The sequence below is a fragment of the Bos grunniens genome, chromosome 5 (assembly GCF_055505025.1).
Source record: "Bos grunniens cultivar Pamir isolate PY7600 chromosome 5, Bosgru_T2T1.0, whole genome shotgun sequence".
Lineage (NCBI taxonomy): Eukaryota > Metazoa > Chordata > Mammalia > Artiodactyla > Bovidae > Bos > Bos grunniens.
Window position 1 is genome coordinate 34,147,864 of NC_141169.1, and position 21,446 is coordinate 34,169,309.

General features: G+C 37.9%; 1 protein-coding gene across 2 annotated transcripts in view; it reads left to right on the plus strand.

Annotated features, from left to right (window-relative positions):
* SLC38A4 (solute carrier family 38 member 4) overlaps window positions 1–21,446 on the plus strand; it is an 84,488-nt gene that overhangs the window by 25,021 nt on the left and 38,021 nt on the right. The window contains exon 1 of one of the 2 annotated variants that reach the window (XM_086399787.1): window positions 9,692–9,802. The exons of the other annotated variant lie outside the window; for it this stretch is intronic. The gene's annotated coding sequence lies outside the window, so the exon portion shown is untranslated. Of the gene's footprint in view, window positions 1–9,691; window positions 9,803–21,446 lie in introns of those variants that run through there. 2 annotated transcript variants of the gene reach the window in all.

Below are 21,446 nucleotides of genomic sequence, written 5' to 3' on the forward strand. Positions count from 1 at the left end.
TAATACTTTCCTGCCGTTTTAATATTTAAAAGATGGTAGGAATTCTTTTTGACCAAAACAATTTGCCCTAGTTTTATCCATATTAAAAAGTTTATGTCTGCTTTCTGGCCATCTTTGATACAAAATTCTCTCTGTTTTGATAGCCTTAGAAAATATACCATCTTTACCATGATGGACATACATTTTTTGCAATCAAATTAATAAAAACTTTGAAAAAGGAAAAAAGAGAGAAGTTTAAATAGATTGAACCTTAGATTGCAACTTAAAATATAATCTTCAAATATCTAGGAATAACTAAAGAAAGGGTCAAGATTTCTATAGTTAAAAATTCAATTCCTGTAAGTCTTATAATTATGGTAGTTATGTGAGAGGTGGGCCATAAAGAAGGCAGAGCACTGAAGAATTGATGCTTTTGTACTGTGGTGTTGGAGAAGACCCTTGAGAGTCTCTTGAACTGCAAGGAGATCAAACCAGTCAATCTTAAAGGAAATCAACCCTGAATATTCATTGGAAGGACTGATGCTGAAGCGGAATCTCCAGTTATTTGGCCACCTGATGAGAAGAATTGACTCATTTGAAAAGACCCTGAAGCTGGGAAAGATTGAAGGCAGGAGGAGAAGGGGACCACAGAGGATGAGATGGTTGGATAGCATCACCGATTTAACGGACATGACCTTGGACAAACTCCAGGAGATGGTGAGGGACAGAGAAGCCTGGCGTGCTGCAGTCCATGGGGTTGCAAAGAGACGGATACAACTTGGTGACTCAACAACAAATAATGTATTTACATCATTTTAAGCAAAATACCTCATGAACGTGAATTTTTCTGTTCTTAGGAAAATTATAATACAACAGCCCTGATGGTGCAAACACAAAGCAGTGACCCCAGCTCCCACAGTGCAGGAAAGAATTGCCTCACGCTACCCTGGTGGCTGTTATTACTGTTTGCAGTAGCCTTAAACTATCACCATTCCTGACAAAGCACATTTTCTTCACATATCTGAAATTGTGAGCTCTATGTGGCATTGCTGGGCTAGTCTTTTTAAATGAACTCATCTGAACTGAACAGAATAGAGAAAAAACATGGAGCCCTAACCCCCTGTGATCCCACCAGTGACTTTGCCAGTCAAGTTTTTTTTTTAACATTCCAGGGACACCAGACAGCTGGGAGCTGCTTCTTGCCTTCTTGCTTTTTCTTGTGCTGTCTCTCTACCTGCAGTCTGCTCCCCACGTCATCGATCCTAGCCAGCTCTTGTTTATTCTTTCAGTCTAAGCCCAGCTGTCACCTCTCTGGTAAGTCTTCTCTGTCCTTTTCAAGCTGAGTTGGGTGCTGCACTTCTTTGACTCCCCTCCCCATTCCCCTGGGCACTTCACATACCTCATTATAGCATCCTGACCTACTTAAGCAGATTCCCTGGAGAGACCAGGGCTTCTTGAGAACAGAGACTGGATCTTATATTTTTGTCTATCTTGCTTTATTATTAATTATTAAAGTATTAGTTGCTCAGTCATGTCCGACTTTTTGCAACCCCATGGACTGTAGCCCATCAGGCTCCTCTGTCCATGGGATTCTCTAGGCAAAAATACTGGAGTGGGTTGCCATTTCCTCCTCCAGGGGCCCTTCCCAACTGTACATAAAGGAGACTTCATTAATGTGCATTAGAGCATACCCCAGGTTAACTGTCATGGAAAACTGTCTCTTGAGCCTTTAAATTAAGCAGTCATCTTCATTTATTCATTCAATAAGTATTATTGAACACTTATGTGCCAGGCTTTATGGTAGGGGCTATCTTGCCTTAGCCCCTACCATAAAGCCTGGCACATAGGTGTTCAATAATACTTACTGAATGAATAAATGAAGATGACTACTTACTAGGCTGTAACAGAAACTGACTGTCTCACAGCATTATGAGAAAACATTGAGGCTCCAAATATATTTAAATATCTCTATTTTTCTCAATAATATTTTGAGAGTTATTACAGTACCTCTTGCTGATTGGGAAGAGAAACAATCTATCCCTCCAGAATAAACTGGACATGGATAATTTTATCTATACCTTAAATAACTGAAATGCCCATTCAGAACTGAATTTTTTTTTTTTTTTTTAAAGAGAGTTGATTGTTTCTGGTCAAGCATCCAAAATATTCTCACTAAAAATAGAGATTTAGTTTGTGGCTAATGTCTGGGATTGATTAACAATTTTTACAAAAGCTAGTATTTTAATAGTATTTATTGTTTTTCTCATAGTAAAAGTAATCCATACACAGGGAGGCCTGGCGTGCTACGATTCATGGGGTCGCAAAGAGTCGGACATGACTGAGCGACTGATCTGATCTGATCTGATAGATGAGAAAAGAAAGATTATCAACATTTTCACAATCTGGAAATAACCACTCTTTATATTCTGATATGTATTCTCTAAGGCATTTTTCCCTTTCCCTTGAAAAAATATATATCGTATGTTTTTATATATTAATGTATAATTTTAAAAACAACACTGGGAACATATTATTGTTAGATTTTGTATCTTGCTTTTCAAAACTTATTATAATTAGAATTTTCTCATGCCCTTATTATTATTTGAATATTCTTTGAACACATGATTGGTGATTACTGCTTAATATTCCAGGAATCCAGCTTTCTATAAAAGGACTAATGGCTCCTTGCATGTAGTATGGACATTCACCATACCATCTCACAACTGTCTCTGAGCACAAGAAGGAACTACTCCCTTTTAATATGCGGCATGATCCTCATTTAGAATAATTATACTGTTTCTCGTTGCAACCTTTAAATAAGTTCTAAAGAATTGTTTTGGATGCACACATTGAGACAGCACCTTTAATAAGGACTTTCACTCATTCATCATTTATGCAATACCTGCTGTGAACAGGCATAGTCTAATATTAAGGTAAACAAACAAAAGAAATTATTTACAACTAATCTAACTTGGCTGTCTAGACATACTCGAATTTATCCCCAAACCTCCTGAGTATACCATCTGCCCAAATGTCCCTCTTGACTGCTGTCCTGCTGAATGAGGTCAAGACATTTACTTTTTCTGAGTCAGCTTTCCTATATTTAAGTAAAGTCTGGTGTTACCCAGCCCTCCAGGAAGTATAATTCCTAACTCCTAAAACCCATAAAGTACAAATAGTTCAGTGAATCTTGCCATGTTGGCTCCTGCTAACCCTTGTAGCAGAGGACAGCACATCTGTCAACATGCTGCAAAGAGCTCTGACCTCACCATGACCTGGCCCTGGGGGTTGCTTACAGCTCAGCAGAGAGAGAGAGCTGCCCCCTCGCTTACTGAGATCTGACTCAGGAAATCATCTGCATTCCCAGAAAAGTCCATTAAGAAATGTCAACATCACTATTATAAGTCTCACTCAGCTCAAATTCCTTTGAAGAACACCTTAGCGTAGACTTGCTTGCCTGGTTTCAAAATTCTGGAGAGGCCAACTTAAGCATATCTTTTGTTATTAGGGACACTGATTCTCGTACAGGATGGATTTGTGTCATTCCCTTTTTGGAGAGCCCCTTCCCTTTAATAATCCTGCTGGGTGATTTTTTTTTGTCTCCTTTGCTGTCTATCTCCTCCCAGTTTAGCCTGGCAGCCTATCGGGTCCCAGCTTAAGAAACTATTGGTTGTCCAATCCAGGCAAGATGACGTCAGAATTACAAAGTCCAATCACTGATGAAATTACAAAATCCAAATGCCCAGAAATTGTTTTGGAAGGGAATTTGCTTTGAAAGGAAAGGGAAGGGAGAAAGCAACGAAAATTAATGTGCTGCGCCCAGATAGTATGTAGTTTTTAAAACATTAATTGCTGTTTGTTAGAAAGGCAGTCTTAGCACAATGTTAACACTGTATTCTGTGTGAAAAACTTAAATTATCAAGGTGATTTATTTAGGAAGTGCTGTTATAATTTAATCACTGTCTCCTAGTAGTGCTATTTTCTCAAGCAGGCATTTTACATGATAGGAATCATATAAAGCAAGGAAGGACTGGTGCTGAAGCTGAAGCTCCAATACTTTGGCCCCCTGATGTGAAAAGCCAACCCACTGGAAAAGACCCTGATGCAAGGAAAGATGGAGGGCAAGAGGAGAAGGGGGCAACAGAGGATGAGATGGTTGGATGGCATCACTGACTCAATGGACATGAACTTGGACAAACTCTAGGAAAAAATGGTGATGGACAGGGAAACCTGGCATGCTGCAGTTCATGTTCACAACTTTGTAACTAAACAACAACAATTAACACTTAGAATTTCAGTACATTATTTAAGTTATAATTATCCACAGGCCCCACAGATCTTATCTTTCTTCACTTTGGTGTAGCCGCTCAGGCAGAAGCCTAGAATGAACTTGAGATACCCTTTTCTCTGCATCGTTTCAATGTGGGATCAAGAAATGAAATGGACCAGAAGGATCTTAGTTGCTTGAAAGGCAAAATGAAGAAAACAAAACATGAACAACGTAAGCTGTCTTCTAACTAGTCTTTTTTTTTTTTTCATCAGCTGAGACTAAAGGAATTTTTATTTAGGTCTGTGGCCAAGTCTGTAAATTTGTCAACCTGCCCCAAACTTGTTTGCTAATTTTGCAACACGGTGACTATTCAAACATTTCCAGAATGCTCCATTGTATAACTGTAAAGGTGGTTTAGGCTGGATTCAAGACAGGGGGACGCCATCCATCAAGCAATTTCCTCAGCACATGTGGGTCATTGTTGTTCTCTTGGTTCGGGAATTTTTTTTTTTTTCTGAACAGAAAAGCAGAGCCTTTCCCTGGGGCCAGGCTGGGCAGCCTTTTGAGAACTCACATTTGAGAGGGTCCCAAATTTAGACTTTTAGAAGGTATCATCAAATAAGGCTCTTCATAAAGTCACTTGTATTATATGTGTGTTGAGGTGTTATTTTGTGAAATAGGAACATTGAAAAATGTATGACAGTTCAGAAATCTGCTTTTGGATTTTTTAAAAATTTAAAAAGCATTTTTGAATCCTCTGCCGAAGAAGAATAAGAAAATTATTCATTTGTATTTCTATGTTAACAGTTAATTTCGTATGTGGCTTTTGAGGGTCATATTTACAGTTTTTTCTTCTTGTAGTCCTTATTTTTTTCTGTAAGTTGAGATTAATAATTTCATAACTATGAAGAGAGAGACCTATAGCACATCTATGCTTCCCTCTCTCTGCAGATGAATCAAAGGACCTATGTACTCAGATCACCTCCAAGATAACATGAATTCTGTAATTTGAATGATTTAGGAAGAATTATGCAACATTTCTATATGGTTTTTCTTCTTTTTAAAAAAATGTATTCATACTAAGATAAGATGAAGAATTTGGAGGGCCAAAGAGTGACATCAGTAAAGATCACAAATGCTCTTTGTCCTTGGAAGCCGGAAACTCAAAAGCCAGAGAATAAATCCTAAGTTAAAAGGAAGTAATCAAAGTCTTGTTTCTAATTGCAGTTATGCTAGTGTCTTCCATTTCTAGGAATGGCTTGGTCATTGTAGCTGATTACCTACAATACTGTAAAAAACAGTTGGATTAATTCACATATTGTCTGTGTTTGGAAGCACTAATATTGTAGGATGAGGACAGATCTATAATCTTGGCAACTGATCAACTGTGTTCAATTTTGGGTTCAAAAATCTAAAACCTAGAAATTGTAAAAGATAACTTATTGAAGCATAAGGCCTCGTAAAGACAGTATAGCAATTGAGAGAATAACTTTGAAACATATATATTACCATATGTAAAATAAATAGTTGGTGGGAAGTTGCTCAATCCAGAGAGCTCAACCCAGTGCTCTGTGACAACCTAGAGGTGTGGGATAGAGGGGGTGGAAGGGAGGTTCAAGAGGGAGGGGATATATGTATGCTTAAGGCTGATTCACATTGTCGCAAGACAGAAACTAACACAACACTGTAAAGCAATTATCTTCCAATTAAAAATAGAGTACAAAAAATACAATGTAGCACAGAAAAGTTAAAAAGAAACAGAAGCAAGGAAAAAGGTAGGTGACCTAAAGGGAAATTAAAGTAGGAGCAAAGAAAAGCACTTGAATACAGATACAAAGGCAATACAAAATTATTAAAGATTAGGTGATTTTGTTTCTTAGTCATTACTGTTTCTACCCATATTCTTCCAATTTGGCTATAACCACATTGTATTTCCAAGTATTATTTTGTCCAGTGACTAAAATTAGAAATTTGGGTGCAATTATGAGAACAAGATGTTATCTTTCCCTATGTCATTGCAAAATGCCATAGTCTGGCTAAAGGATATATATATTGTTGATCAATTTTTAACTTTATCTAGCTGGAACTTTTCCTTCAAAGACATTGATGAAGGTAGAAATTTGAAACAAGATGAGTAGTGCTTTTAAATACAGGCAAGAAAAAAAAATCTGATTTAATGCATGGGTATGATCTGAATCAGTTTGAGTCAGAAAGTTTGTACTTTTATTAGATAACATATTGGGATATACATTCTAGGATCTTCTCTGTAGTATTTGAAAATGAGAACCACAGATTGATGGGGTGCTGAAGTGGATGAGTTACCACCATATATTCTCTTTCTCTATATAAAGAAATATAAAGGTTTCATTACAAGTTTCTTATTTCTAAGAGAAGTATCACATAAAATTCACACCATGTGTTGTGATCTAGTGAAAGTGATAAATAGAAACAGTAGTACAAGAAAGAGTCAAACTACCATTGACCCCACTTCAAATCCTTTCCATTTGCCTTCTCTTCTGCCATTATTCTCAGGTAAATATCACCAAAGCCAAGCCAGCAGTCAGCCTCCTCAGCATCCTTCTTGAACTCTTCTCCATCTCTACCCTATCATCCCACCTGTATCCCTCCCTGCTGATCCTATGATTTTCTTCAGAAGCTTTCAAGAGATCTTGATCACAGAAATCTGAGTTCTCTAGATTTAATGCCTTTTATAGCCTAAAGTATTCCATTCCAATCTGTTTTTCTCTGAAAAGTCTCTGCTGCAGCCAGACTAGTTTTCACTGTTGCCAGAATATGCTTCTAGCATTTCTACCTTTTGTGTCCAAAATGGCTCTCCCTTTCATCTCTGCCCATTGGAGTCTCACCCAGACTTTAAGGCCCTCTTCAAGATCAGTAGGCTCCCTCAAGTCATCTTGGATGATCTTAGCCCCCTGGGGACTTTTCCTCTTCTAGAGTCCTGGAGTATATGATATAATTCTGCTAATATTAATCATATTGTAATCTGGAAGCTGGGTATCTCTTTAAGTGGACATATATTTCACCTTGCAAACCAACTTCCCACCTCAACCAAGTCTCACCAACTTCCCACCTCAACCACCTCTGTTCTTGGTGGCACTTCTATGAATTCCTTACGAAAAGGATCATAATATCTGTCATTTCATTCTTCAGACTTGCTTCATTATTCACTATCCACATATTTGTCATTTTATTCATTTTTTTAAAAGTCTGTACATATTCTGGTTCATTACCTCTTTGTACACTGATGCTTGTACCAAATTAGATCCTATCAGATTATGTGGCATTTTCATGTTTTAAAAATCAAAAGAGAATAGACCTACTGCCAAATGTATATGAAATTACATAATGATATGATTTAAGAAATATTCAGAACATAAAACTATAATGCTTAAGTCTGTATTTTCCTTGTGAAAGGAAAGTTACTATGAGTTTTGTCAAGACCAAACCATACATTTCTTTGTTAATCTTTGCACGTCCAAATATGTCAGATATCTAGGGGGAAAATAATTGAACAATAAAAATGTTCCTAAGTCATTTTAATTTAGCCAACTTTTGTCAAGTTAGTTTTTATCTATGTATATTTGACTTTTGAGTCAATGTCAGGAAAGTTTTCTGGTAAGAATTTTGCAATTAGAGTAGGTTCTAAAAAAATATAAAACTCTTCATAGAAGTCTCTTATGTGTACTTTTCATTTTAATTCAGCATGCTAATTTGCTATAATTACTTAGTGAACTTGAAGAACATAAGAGTTATATGGATGCCAAGACTTAAAATTTGAGAGGTAAAACTGTTGGTATTTATTCATTTATCTCCACTCTATTTTGCATGAAGATATACTATGAAATAAAATTGTACTATTAAATTTTGCTAGAACACAAATATTTCATTTTCTAACAATTAGCACAGGTTTTTGCTTTCTTAATTTTATACTCATCTGATAACTTTGCAAACAGAAAAAAATCTTAAGTTGGAAAGATAATTAAATGATGGAAATAACTTGAAAAGAAATATTCTTTAAATTCATCTGAAATTTAAATTAGTGTTGTTGGTCAGTTGCTCAGTCATGTCCAACTCTGCAACCCTATGGACTGTAGCTCACCAGGCTTCCCCGTCCTTCACCATCTCCCAGAGTTTGCTCAAACTCATGTCCATTGAGTTGGTGATATCATCCAACCATCTCAACCTCTGTTGTCCCCTTCTCCTTCTGCCTTATATCTTTCCCAGTCTCAGGGTCTTTTCCAATGAGTCAGCTCTTCGCATCAGGTAGCCAAAGTATTGGAGCTTCAGTTGACAACAAATTAGTGTATTTGTTATCATTTTTCCCCTAGACCATAATACTTTTCATCCGATCATGGACAAAGTTGCAAGGTAACTCTGAAAAATAAAGAAGCAGAACTAAAAGACAAATGAAAGTAAACATACCATGTTAAAGTTAATAGACGAAATGAGCCTATTTGAAAAGGAAAAGAGAAATGGATAATTGGACACTTTGCTTAATGTTTAATTTCTTGCATCAACATAAGATTTTCTCAAACAACAATGTTTAGTCCTTTTTTTTTTTCCCCCAGAAATAGGAAATTGACACAACTGTTGCAATCTAGCATCTAGCATTCCTTTTGATTGGTTACTGGAGAGCCCATCGGTGTTATAAATATTAAAGAGGCAAAGAACTCTTAATTCTGGACTGATTTTTTAATCTGTTTTCTCACTTAACTTTCAGAATGTTGTCTGCTTTATACATTTTCATAACAGAATGAATTATTTGCCAACACATTTTAACTCTTCTTCTGATATATGGAAAGTCAAGTAGATTTTTTTGAAAGGGAGAAAATGTCTATTTAGAGATTCTCTAAAAACTCCAAATAATGTTTTGCTTACTCAGCACACTACCTTTGAAATGGTAGCAGAGTCTGAAGGGGCTTATGTTTTCCAGCCTCACATCACCTTGAGTAACCTGGTGCTGTTGCGAGTGTCTGTTATTCTAATATAACATTTCCTCTGAATAAAATCAACGATTCCAAAGAAAATAACTCTTCTGCTATTTAATACTTTCTACACTTTCTGATTGTAATAATTCATTAAACAGTCTGATTCCATTATTATGGTGTTACTTTAATTTGACTTCAGTTCATAAACCTCTAGAAAAATTAACATTTCAGATTTATCAGTCAACCAAGCTGTAGAATCTTGATACAGAAAGATACCGGTCAAGGTAAAGCTTTCAGTAAGTGACTGTTTTGTTGTATAAAAGCCAAAATTCTAAAAGCAAACAGAAATTGGTGTAACTGGTGTTTAATCCAAGTGTACAACAGTAAACTGATTTAGCTTCTCTATTTTTTTAAGAGCTGACGCAAGTTGAACAGAGGGAGGTGTTGGGGTGAGGGGTTGGTGGTGATTGGCTTGCCTAGATCACTCCCACTGGTCTTTAAATCATTGTCTAGGTCCCCAAAATTTCACATAAGTCAACTCTGCAACAGGGGTCTGCTATGCCAAACAATTTTGGAAAGACTGCACAGGACTGGATAAATAATTAAGGTAAAGCTGATTTTACATGAAAACTTACAGTGTTGAAATAATGCTTCATTTCTTCTTTTTATGGTATTGATTATTTATTGCTTTTCTTATAAAAAATCGATTCAATATACTGTCAAATATTGAAATTATTTACCCAGATCCTGGGAGGAGGCTCTGGAATGAAAAGCTGACACAGTTTGTCTTAGGGAAAAGTATAACCTTTGAGATGTACACGCTTAGTGTTATTAAAGACTTTCTTTATCTTAAAAACAAAAACACCCACCAAAACTTAGTTTGCTCAAAGAAGGAACATCATACCACTATAGCAGATGTGAAAGGCTAAGTGTTTGGGTGGCTTCATTTTCAAAAGAAAAAAAAAAATGTTGTGTCTTAGCTTGTGTTTTTAGGTAACCATTTTAGTGAAGGAGTATTTTTACAGCAAATTTACTGGAAGAAACTGACAGATTAGTAGAATATAAGCAAAGCTTTTAGATATAGAAAGGCTGGAATCATATTTAAAAATTAGATCTGTACTCCTCAAATGTATTTATCAGACAGTGGGAGAATCCTCAATGTATTTTGAGCTTTTTATAGAGCATATGGTGATTATTTTAATTAAATGTCTAGGTGATAATGAAACTGTTTCATAACTCAGTGAAAAAATATTTTAAACGATGATATACATCATATTCATGGACAATTCATTGACTAAGTTTTATTCTTGACAAACTAAAAAAATTTAGGTATGTTTCCTAGAAAAGATAGCCATTTGTTTTACAAGACAAGATCTGCCATTTTTTCAGATTTATATTTAGATAGTGTTTTGGGATTTTCTGGAAAGTCTTTCTACTTCTAAGAATTATATCAGTAACATTTAAGTGCTGAGAAATGTAGTTTTGAGAGCTCAACTCTTGACTTTTCTTAAACTATGTTATACAGTGTGCTTTAAGGGTTATGGAAGCTATTATTTTTAATATATGAGTTAACTTTTAAAAAGTTAAATAGTTTATTTCAGAAGGAAATAAGTACCTCTGCAGGTGGTCTAGTATCTATTATATAGAATATAGACATTTAGAATTTAGTATATCCATAATTTATGACAGATTATTAAATATTGCACATTAACATGGATAGCATAAGGAGTTCACTGTGTAATATTAAATATGCTACATATTGAGGTGCACTTCTGGAAACAAACTACTGTTTGGGAAAATAGGAACTAAAATTTATGCAGGAATTTAAGCTATTTCTTAATATTTAAGATGACTAGAGAATCTATGTCTTTTTCTAAGAGCAGAGCTAGAAAATTTTTAAGTAAAATAATGTATATGGATTTTATGAATAGTCCTTTATACTTCATCAAAAGGCTGCTTTAATTCTTATATTAGCAAACATGTAATATTCTTAGCAAAGGGACAAGACTTCAACATACGGTAAATTCTTTTAACTTTACAGTTCTCCCTTGATATTATTTCTAAGCTATGTCTAAGTAGAGGAAGGGAATGAAAATGCTAAAATATTAGTACCAGCAATACGAAGTTGTCAAGCGAATGTGTGCATGCTTAGTCACTCAGTCATGTCTGACTCTTTGAGACTCCAATGACTATAGCCCAGCAGGCTCCTCTGTCCATGGCATTCTCCAAGCAAGCATACTGGAGTGGATAGCCATTGTCTTCTCCAGTGGATCTTCCTGACCCAGGGATCAAACCTGGTCTCCTGCTTTGCAGGGAGATTCTTTACCATCTGAGCCACCAGTGAAGCCCAAGTCAAGTGAATACAGTTTTGCTATTATTGGCAGTTTCTTTTGTAAGATGTACTTCAGACTGACAGTGAACACTTTTATGAAAGCTGATTTCTATGAGAAATCATGCCATAGACTAATGAGTCATCTGAGTATCAACATGTGATTATAATGACATTGTTGGGGAAATTGTTTAAGAGAATTTTACATAAAGGTAATATTAGATTCATTTCATTGTCAAATCTATATTCATTTATCCAAAATATATTTTGGATGTGGATTTAAATCAGCTCCTTTGATGCAAGATAATTTGGCTTTTAGAAGTTGTGATTGGTGGTGGTTTAGTCACTAAGTCATGTCCAACTCTTGTGACCCCATAAACTGAAACCTGCCAGGCTCCTCTGTCCATGGGATTTTCTAGGAAAGAATACTGGAGTGAGTTGCTGTAAGATCAGCAACTTCCTGCTCATCCAACCGAAGGGTAAAATCTGCTACCTGAACCTAGATTTCAGAGTAGATTCATCAGAACTGGACTGGCATGAAAAACAAATAGCAATGGTGGGAAATTTAGCTCCTTTTGTGCTTTCATTTATCAGGTAAAATAAATGTTTATAAATAATACTACAAAGAAATGTTATATATAATGTTTAATAACTAAAAAATATAAGGAATCAGCTATTTAGGACATTCAGATAATGTAATAAGTATGATGAAACAAAGACTTCTAAATGGTGAGAGTGTTCCAAATACTTTTGTTTCAAATTTTGATTTTTCACCTTAATGAATGAGTAAAGTAAAATGGCAATGCAGAAGATCACTGGACTCAAATATCCAGTCTGTTTCGGCAAAATCTCTATTGCAGAGAAACCTAACTTCTTTAGCGAGAAAGGCTAGACTATAGAAAGTTCTGTCAAATCAAATCTGGTTTTTAACAGTCTTATGGACTCTGTGGGAGAGGGAGAGGGTGGGAAGATTTGGGAGAATGGCATTGAAACATGTAAAATATCATGTAAGAAATGAGTTGCCAGTTCAGGTCCTATGCACGATACTGGATGCTTGGGGCTAGTGCACTGGGACTACCCAGAGGGATGGTATGGGGAGGGAGGAGGGAGGAGGGTTCAGGATGGGGAACACATGTATACCTGTGGTGGATTCATTTTGATATTTGGCAAAACTAATACAATTATGTAAAGTTTAAAAATAAAATAAAATTAAAAAAAAAAAAGAATTTTGAACATTCTTTGTACAGCAAAGCTGCTCTTCTTCTTGGGAACCGGAAGGGAACATTTCTATTTCACTTTGAAATGTTAACCTATAAAGCTATAATAAGAATTGTACTTGCCTTTATAAAGGAGGTCATATAAAATTGCCTTGGTCTTCGAAGAATATGTCACCAGGTACTGTGCTAGATAATGGAAAATATGTGTAGTCTACAAACCTGACCTTGTCCCACCTTCATGAATTTTTTTTGCCTAGCAGAGGAGACAGTTATTAATATATATCAAATAGTCATACAACTAAAAATGTAAGTTCAAAGTGTGATGAGTTTGTAAGAAAGAGGAGACCATGTTCCATGGGAGAATCTAATTTAGACATGGGGCCCCTCTGACTGTGTGGCATTTAAAGATTTTTAGTTTCTTTTAGTTAACTGTGGGAGACACTTTGTTAAGAATGTGGGGAAGGGAATTCCAGGCAGAGGGAACAGCAGGTCAAAAAGGTCTCGAGGTGGCAATGAAGAAATGAAAGAAGTCCAGTGAATCTAGTGAGTAAGGGGGGCATGTGATTCAATGCAGGACTCAAGAGCTCTGTCTGGGTTAAGCTATGTAGAGCCTTATATAGCATGTTAGGAAATTTGACTTTATTCTGAAAGGTAATGAGAAAAATAATTTTGGGTTCTTCAACATGTAGTCATTTGGATTAACATAATTGTCATGGAGAGAAAAGTAAATTAATTTTAAATAAATGTTGCAAGAAAGATTGATATGGTGATAGATTGAACATGGGAGAGGGGGTACAGTATAGAGAAGGGGAAGTACCTATAATGATAACCAAATTCCTCTTTTTCTTTTAATATTTATTTTATTTATTTGGCTTCACTTGGTCTTAGTTGCGACACACAGGATTGCAGCATGTGGGATTCAGTTCCCTGACCAGGGATTGAACCCAGGCCCCCCTGCACTGGGAGCACAGAGTCTTAGCCACTGGACCACCTGGGAAGTTCAGCCAGATCCCTCCTATTGTTACTGAAAGGTGTATGGGATCCGGCTGCTTGACCCCCCAAAAGCCAATACATAGGCAGGTTGGTGGAAAGGAAAGTTTGCTTTATTTCAGATGCTGGCAACTGGGATGGAATGGGGGAGGGCGGACATCTGTCCAAAGGCCAACTCCCTGCCCCCGCCCCCACCATCCCTGAAGAGCAGGGGATTAGAGCTTTTATAGACAGAGGGAGCTATGTGCAAAACCAGCACAGTCAGCTCTGACAGTCATCTTCAAATTGATCCTTGGTGGTCTGGTCAGTCTTATCTTGGTTGTTGTAGGTATAGTTAATCTTCAGTTCCAGGGTCCATTTGTTCCCATTTTTTTTTGGCCAGTTCTCAGAATTGTGGCCATTCGTGTCTTGGGTACAGTCTAGTCATTATTTAGTTAATTCTTCCACCTGGTGTTTGAGTATCTGTAAGACAGCTCACAGGATATGGCTCAGAATATTATCTATAGCCCTTGAGAAAGAACTGAAGGTCCTTGACTATGCTTAATGGCTACATTATTATTATTATTATTATTTGGTCTCCTTTGACTGTTTTCCTTTGTTTCTGCATTTCTCACTTCTCTGATTAAACTTATTCTTTAACTAAGGTTTTCCACAGGCAGAAGGCAGGCAGAGGACAAGGGGAGGAGGGCAAGGACTATCGGGTCCTGCTCTGTTTCACTGTGAGCACTTCTTATGAAGTGCCATGTACTGAGATAGGGAGCAGCAGAAGAATCTATGGCTATGAAAACTAATATATTATATATTATATTATGAAAAAGGCTCCCCTGGTGGTTCAGACAGTAAAGAAGCTGCCTGCAATGCAGGAGACCCAGGTTTGATCCCTGGGTCAGGAAGATCCCCTGGAGAAGGGAATAGCAACTCACTCCAGTATTCTTGCCTGGAGTTTTCCATGAACAGAGGAGCCTGCCAGGCTGCAGTCCACGAGGTCATGAAGAGTCAGACATGACTGAGCGACTGAGCACACACACGTATTATGTTATTATATTTTTCAGTCACAGCATTGTTCTTTTCTAGTCTCTCCAGGGAGTGATTCAATGATTAGTTTAATAAGTATTTATTCAAAGAAAAAAGTAAAGATTATAATATAAGAGCTTGTTCAAAAATCTATTTTCTCTACTAAACAGAATTCATCAGGTATAGGGATTCTGTCTTATTCGTGCTTTATCTTTCATCGTTTCTGGCTTATAGTTCATTCTCAGTATTTGTTGAATAAATAAATAAATACCATCTTTATACACTTCCATGTTGATTAATCATGTGTTAAGGTTTAGCAATTATGCTGTAGTCTAAATGCTTCAAAGGACCTACTTTGTGCAGCAGGCAAATGACTCAGTGTATCTAGTTTCTTGTAATGTTCTAATTCTTTTAAAATTGTGCTTTTAGCTGTTGTTCCCTTAAAATAGATCAGTAATAGAATCTTCAGAGCTAAAGATATGAGCTGTGAAACTGTGTTCCAACTTTGGTGAGAAGATGTCCCTTGACCAGGACCAAAATTAGGATTAGGGGCCATTCTTTACGCAATCTGTCTTATCAGGCAAATGGCCTGAGGTGGTAGAGAACTCAGGGAGACCCAGAAACTGAAAGGAGGCCAGAATACCTAGAACAGTGAGGTGGGAAGAGTGTGGAAGGAGTGAAATCAGGAGTAGAGGGACAATGTGGAACTTTGTGGGCATGTGGAGAATTTTATATATTATCCTAAGAGTAAAGGGAAGACAATACAGGATTTTATGCAAATAAACAACTTGATCTAAGTTTTGTTTTTAAAAGATCAATATGACTATTTGTAGAAAATGGATGAGGAGAGGGAGGGTAGGCAAGAAAGGATGAAGGTATCAATTATGATTGTTGCAATTGACAAACGGAGAAGGCAATGGCACCCCACTCCAGTACTCTTGCCTGGAAAATCCCGTGGACGGAGGAGCCTGGTAGGCTGCAGTCCATGGGGTCGCTAAGAGTCAGATACGACTGAGCTACTTCACTTTGACTTTTCACTTTCATGCATTAGAGAAGGAAATGGCAACCCACTCCAGTGTTCTTGCCTGGAGAATCCCAGGGACGGGGGACCCTGGGGGGCTGCTGTCTGTGGGGTCGCACAGAGTCCAACATGACTAAAGCGACTTAGCAGCAGCAGCAGCAGCAGCAGCAGCAATTGACAATGTAAGAAAGTTTGGACAAAACCAATGGTGGAAGCAATAGAAGGAAGTGGACTAATTTGAGAAATACTTTAATTGTTGCAAAATCAACTAGACTTTAGAAAGGAGTATATGTTAAGGATAAAAAATTAGAAGACTGATATTTCTGATGTGAAGATCTGGATAAATGGTGACAATATTCTTTGGACTGGAAATACTGGAAGAAGGAGGAACTGTCACAAGTTAGATTTTAGGCACGTTGAATTTGAACTGCCTTTGAGATACACAAATATATATACATTAGGGCACTGGAGATATGCAACTGGAGGTCAGAAGGAAGGCCTGGGCCAGAACTGTGATTTAGAGAGTCCATGGTGTATGAAGTCTTGGGAGTAGATTGAAACACGGGGAGTTTAGGACCTATCCTTGAGGAATTCAAGCAAAGAAACTTCAAATGAAATGATCCTTCTTAAAGGAACAAAATCACAAGAGATCTGTAAAATAATAAAACTCAACATTCAAAAAACTAAGATCATTGCATCCAGTCCCAACAGTTAATGGCAAGTAGATGAGGAATTAATGGAAACAGTGAAAGACTTTATTTGGCGGGGCTCCCAAATCCCTGTAGATGGTGACTGCAGCCATGAAATTAAAAGAAGTTTGTTCCTTGGAAGAAAAGTTATGACCAACCTAGACAGCATATTAAAAAGCAGAGACATTACTTTGCCAACAAAGGTTTGTCTAGTCAAAGCTATGGTTTTTCCAGTAGTCATGTATGGATGTGAGAGTTGAACTATACAGAAAGCTGAGTGCTGAAGAATTGATGTTTTTGAACTGTGGTGTTGGAGAAGACTCTTGAGAATCTCTTGGACTGCAAGGAGATCAAGCCAGTTAATCCTAAAGGAAATCAGTCCTGAATATTCATTGGAAGGACTGATGCTGAAACTGAAACTCCAACACTTTGGCCACCTGATGCGAAGAACTGACTCATTTGAAAAGACCCTAATGCTGGGAAAGATTGAAGGCAGGAGGAGAAGGGGATGACAGAGGATGAGATGGTTGGATGGCATCACCGACTTGATGGACATGAGTTTGAGCAAGCCCCGGGAGTTGGTGATGGACGGGAAAGCCTGGAGTGATGTAGTACATGGGGTTGCAGAGAGTCAGACATGACTGAGTGACTGAACTGAACTGATCAGCAACAAATGGAAGTTTTAAGAATTCCTACAAGCCAGGAAGCAGATAGGGGTGGAACACCTGTGAAAGAGAAAAGGAACCAGAGTCAACCAGGTAATTGGGCTTTTTCCAGAGGCAGTCCAGTAGGAGTTCCAAGTTAAGTCTATATACACAAAGAGGAGGCACGATTCATGAGCAACCAATGACCAAGTGTTCACCAAGGAACTTTGGTTTGGACTCTTCATCTGTTTGGGTTGCCTCTTTTGGTCAAAAAATAAGGCTGCAATCTAGTCTGTAAAGAGAGCCTAAGAATGGACTTTATAATAAATATTAAGACCTCCACAGCAGGCAAAGAGAGATAACAAGCGCAAATGGAAGCTCCACCAAGAGGAATATACATCATTGTGTTTTGCTCCCTGAGGAACCTTGTCTACAGCACCAGCTATGTCTGGGAGTGGAGTCCTGGAGTTGCTCTGCAGACAGACTGACTGCATAGACGCCACTTACCCAGACCTGTTGTTTGCTGTTTAGTCACTAAGTCATGTCCAACTCTTGCAACCCTGTGGAATGCAGCCTGCCAGGCTGCTCTGTCCAAGAGATTTCCCAGGCATCCCCTTCTCCAGGGGATCTTCTTCACTCAGAGATCAAATCTGCAACTCCTGCATTTGCAGGCAGATTCTTACAGGATACCTACAAGGGAGCAATCCGTCAGTGGAATGAGCCTGTAAGATTTCAGAGAAACCCCAAGTACTAGCTTTCTAAGTTAACCAACATACTCTTCATTCATAAATATGAACAGACAACCTAGGATCATTAAGAATTTCAGGAAAGCCAGGCAAATGGAAGAGAAGAGCCAAGATGAACAAACAGAATAACTCCAGGAAAAAATACATAATTTAGGGAACAACAAGAGCTTTTGGAAACTTGAAATCAATAGTCTTAGAAAGATTTGTGTAAATACTGAATCTATAAAATGAACAAAAGAGATGGTATGGAAAAAGAAGAGAATAAACAAATGATCAGAAATTAAAAACATGATTGTGAAAAATAATTAGCTGGCAGGTTGAAAAAGAAAACCGGTACAGCTTAAAAGTAAACAATGGTTTTCTACTCTACCCCCAATACTTTCTTCTGGTACCAAAAGTATGAGTTTTTCCCATACCAGCCAATTCTCCCACACCAGCAGGGAGTCCTGCAAGTTAGTCAATTCTGGCACTGTTTCCTGGAATTAGCATCAGATCCCACATATTAAGGGCTCAGCCCTACAAGACTGCCTCCACTTCAGATGCAATGGCAAGTTCAGACCTCCTGTACTTGTGACCAGTCAGCTATAAATCAGATTTAATCATTTTCTAGAATCACTCACAGAACTCAGGAAGACAGTTTGCTTACTAGATTATTGGTTTATTAGAAAAGGATATAATCAGGGACTGCCAGATGGCAGAGATGCACAGGACAAAGTATGAGGAAAGGGACTCAGAACTTTCATGCCCTCTCCTTGTGGACCACTCTCCCAGCACCTCTGTATGATAACCACTCCAGAAGCTCTTCAAACCCCTTCAGTTAGGGTGTTTAATATCTGCTACTGCTGCTACTGCTAAGTCGCTTCAGTCGTGTCTAACTCTGTCTACCCCATAGACGGCAGCCCACCAGGCTCCCGTCCCTGGGATTCTCCAGGCAAGAACACTGGAGTGGGCTGCCATTTCCTTCTCCAATGCATGAAAGTGAAAAGTGAAAGTGAAGTCACTCAGTCCTGTCCGACTCTTCGCAACCCCATGGACTGCAGCCTACTAGGCTCCTCCATCCATATCTAGACATGACTAAATAATTGGCCATATGTGATTGACTCAGCCCACACCCTCTCTCCTCTCTCAGTTGATTGGAAGTAGGGTTGGAAGTTCCAGCTCTCTAATCAATTGGTTGGTTCCCCTAGCAACCAGCCTCCATCCCAAGGGCTTTACAAAAGCCACTTCATCATCATAAACTCAGGTGTGGTTAAAAGGGTCTTGGTATGAATAGCAACAACAACAACAAAAACATCTTTATCATTCCAGAACTATTTCAGGAACTGGGTACAAAACAGAAATATTAGTTATATAATTACATTTGGAGCTTTGTGCCAGAAATGGGAATGAAGACCAAATGTATATGTATTATTATATCACAGTGTTACACAGCTGAAAATCAAATCTGTTTTTCTGGAAATTGAGGAACTATCCCTGAACATTGAGTAACAAAATGGGAAATAAAGAGAAAATCTTGGCAATAGAGATAAAGAGGACCAGTACATGACTAATACAAGTTTCAAAGGAAGGGAAACATTTTAAAATGGTAAAACATTTTTATTAGAAGAAAGATACAAGTCTCTTAAGTGAATGGGCTCTTCACGTGTGGATTAAGATGAATCTTTAAAACGACTCATATCTAGTTACATCCTGGAGAAATTTCAGATTTTGTTAAGGAGGAAAATTCTAAAACCGTTCAGAAGGGAAAAAAACAAAAAACAAAAAACCAAAGAGATGAAAATCTGATTCATCAGAGGAAGCTGGAAGTCAAGAGACAAAGGTTTTCAACCTTGTAAAGGAAAATGATTTTGAATCTAGAATTCAAACAATCAAAAAAGTTTGAGAATAAAGTAAAGACATTTTCCAACATGAAACAGCTCAGAAATTCTATTTCTGAACCTATTGTGTGAAAAAGTTATTCAAGGGAGTATTTCAGCACAATGCAAAATGAATTGAAGAAAGGAGATAGCTTGGTATTCAAGAAACATGGGCAGCTGAATAAGACCCAGAAGAGGGAGGAGGAAGCCCTTCAGAAAGTAAAAAGAGTGTGGATAATTTGCTTCCAAAATTCTAGTGCATGCCTGCTAAGTCATTTTAGTCGTGTCTGACTCTTTGCGACCCCATGGATTGTAGGCCACCAGGCTCCTCTGTGCATGGGATTCTCCAGGCAAGAATACTAGAGTGGGTTGCCACGCTCTTCTCCAGGGGATCTTCCCAATCCACGGATTGAACCTATGTCTCTTATGTCCCCTGCACTGGCAGGCAGGTTCTTCACTACTAGCGCCACCTGGGAAGTGAAAGTTTTAGTAGTATAGGATTATATTGCCTTTATTATGTAGTCAAATATACCACTTGGTTCTTTGGGCATACTATTTACACAATTGTAATGTTGTAAATTCTTTGGCATTGCCTTTCTTTGGGATTGGAATGAAAACTGACCTTTTCCAGTCCTATGGCCACTGCTGCGTGTTGCCAACAAAGGTCCGTCTAGTCAAGGCTATGGTTTTTCCAGTGGTCATGTATGGATGTGAGAGTTGGACTGTGAAGAAAGCTGAATGCTGAAGAATTGATGCTTTTGGACTGTGGTGTTGGGGAAGACTCTTGAGAGTCCCTTGGACTGCAAGGAGATCCAACCGGTCCATCCTAAAGGAGATCAGTCCTGGGTGTTCTTTGGAAGGAATGATGCTAAGGCTGAAACTCCAGTACTTTGGCCACCTCGTGTGAAGAGTTGACTCATTGGAAAAGACTATGATGCTGGGAGGGATTGGGAGCAGGAGGAGAAGGGGACGACAGAGGATGAGATGGCTGGATGGCATCACCAACTCAATGGACTTGAGTTTAAGTGAACTCCGGGAGATGGTGATGGACAGGGAGGCCTGGCGTGCTGCAATTCATGGGGTCACAAAGAGTCGGACACGACTGAGAGACTGAACTGAACTGAATGTTGTAAATTATAGCACAGCAATGTTGTAAATGCTGATTTTTTAGGTAAATTATGAGAGATTTGTTTTACAGAATAGATGACATTATCATGAATCTCAGCATTGTAGAAGTATTTCATGAGCTGAAACAATTAGGAGTGTGGAGGAAGCAATTAGGAGTATAGAAAGAAGTATGTTAATTTCCTTATCTTTCCTAAGTGTCAGTTTAGAGTTGATAAACCAAGTCATCGAGGTTTTAGTGAATAGTTTAGAATGACTAACTGTAAATGAAGAAGTAAAAACAGCAGCTGTCATTAGTGATTGCTATTGGGAAGTGAAACCGATACTCTGGGATACTGTGGGATGTTGAGACAAGTGTGTACTCAGTTAATACAAGTTTCTACTTTTTTTAATTGTATGCTTCTCTCTGGTGCTTCTAAGATTTCTCTCTTTATCTTTGATGTTATACACTTACACTACCTTTTATTAATGAAAATATTCATTTTTCTTCCTCCTGCTGGAAGTACTGTGTGGTGTTTTTGAATCCTGAGAACTCCTCTCTTCCTTGAGTTCTCAACAATTCTTTGTCCTTTTTGTCTCTCATCTCACAATTCTTTCATATTAGAATAACTATTCAGACA